This window comes from Papilio polytes, unplaced genomic scaffold, assembly GCF_000836215.1.
Source record: "Papilio polytes unplaced genomic scaffold, Ppol_1.0 DF822246.1, whole genome shotgun sequence".
NCBI lineage: Eukaryota > Metazoa > Arthropoda > Insecta > Lepidoptera > Papilionidae > Papilio > Papilio polytes.
The window spans coordinates 1-1822 of NW_013526958.1; the positions used below are offsets into that span (position 1 = coordinate 1).

Consider the following 1822-nt stretch of genomic DNA (forward strand, 5'->3'; position numbering starts at 1 on the left):
TGTGCGCAAGGGTGACTGCCTGTATCTCCCCAGCCTGTGGTACCACCACGTGGCGCAGAGCCACGGCTGCCTCGCCGTCAATTACTGGTACGACATGGAGTTTGATCTTAAATATTGTTATTATAAAATGCTAGAAGCATTATGTAGTAAATACTAAGTTTCTTAATCAAATTTTGAATGCAAAAAAAAAATAAAGCGAAGATGTAGTAAATATATCTTTAAACTGTCGTGGTTTATAGAAATATAATGTTGGTAAGATAGGGGTTTCTTATCACGATTGGATATTTTTATCTGTTGGATTATTTCGTAAGAACGAACATTATAAAATGAAACTGTTAATTTTTGTAATTTCATTGTAAATAATGCCTGGTAAAGTGCGGTTATTTAATTTATAAGTTTCTTTTTGTATTTCGCGATTTGTAAATATGTATAACGAACAATAAATGAGTTACTTGTACGGCAGTTTTTTCTTAGAGCCTTTGTCTTTCAAAAATGGAAATATTAAAAAGATATGTATTTTACATAAAAATAATATGTAGTACAAGTTTGTGTTCTTTATTTTCATATAAAATTGAACACTCGACTTATCAGTTAATTCAACTTTAAATTAAAATAAAAAGCAAGCTCTCGTTTTATTTAATAAATACATAAAAAATAAAAACAATAAAAATGTCGGGAACATCGTCCGACACGATACGCTTTTGTTTTTTTGCTTTACCATTACATTCTGAAAAAATAAATTGAAAGTCTGGTTATTTGGTTAAAAAAAAAATCTAATCTATGTCTATCTTTAACTGAAAGTATTGGCAACATAAACCCTATGTGAATAAAAAAAAATCTTATGCTAGTTGTCGCGGGACTCCGTCGGCGCAGAATTATTACAACTTATGTAATTAGGTGTCTATGTATTCTTCCAGATTATACAAATGTGACAGATTTAATTGAGATTCGTTCAGTTGTTTTGGAGATACGTACTAACATACATCCATTCATTAAAATATCGAACTTATTAACTTTCTAATATTATAAATGCGAAAGTTTGGATGGATGAAAGTTTGTTAGAATTTGTAGCCTAAACTGCTGTTACTTTTGTTTTTATTAATTCCACGCGGATAGAGTTGCGGTCGAAAACTAGTAGTAAGAATGTTTCAAATTTAAATCGAAATCAAAGGTTATGATACCTACTGACCATAATATCAGGGTATACGTTGGAGCGCGGCGTGTACTCGGCGTGGTCGCAGACGCCGCGCGCCGAGCACAGCCCCACCGCGTTCAGCGACACGCACGGCCCGCCCGCGCGCCACGCGCGCACCGCCGCGCCGCGGCACCGCCCGCGCCCGCACACACGCACCGATATGTTCGCTGCACAACTCTATACTGCACAACTCTCATAGAGACATAGACATCTTAATCCATACAAACATACACAAAAGTATGGATCTTTTCCGACGTGTAGACAAAAATGAAATTAAAGTACAGTTCCTTCTACCGAGACAAACATCGTCTCTTATTGGTTAGACAGCGGTGAGTTAACGACAGAATAATAAAATCACTAATCGACATTTTCGTCTAGACATTTAGAAGTTGGGTCCTATTTGTATCTTTTTTCACATTACCGACTTAATGTGTATAAACGTTCAATAGAATATTCGAAGATTATAAGGTTCCACCGACAGATTCCCCGATTGTACAATTAGCGAGAAGAAAACAGACTAGCGCCACGCTATCAATGGTGAAATTATTTTCGGGTGATCTACAAGATCTCAGATAGCAAGATTAAGGGTGAGTTGCATCAAATCGCTGGTTATCGTAAAAGTTATAA

The 1822-nt window shown here is 35.9% G+C and overlaps 1 long non-coding RNA gene across 1 annotated transcript; it reads right to left on the reverse strand.

Moving 5' to 3' along the window:
- Positions 1–607: 607 nt before the first annotated feature.
- LOC106106361 lies at positions 608–1278 on the reverse strand. The gene is made up of 2 exons (XR_001225800.1): positions 1190–1278; positions 608–727 (listed from the first exon to the last, which is right to left on the reverse strand). It is a non-coding gene; the product is annotated as an uncharacterized LOC106106361 (long non-coding RNA).
- Between the last annotated feature and the right edge of the window lie 544 nt (positions 1279–1822).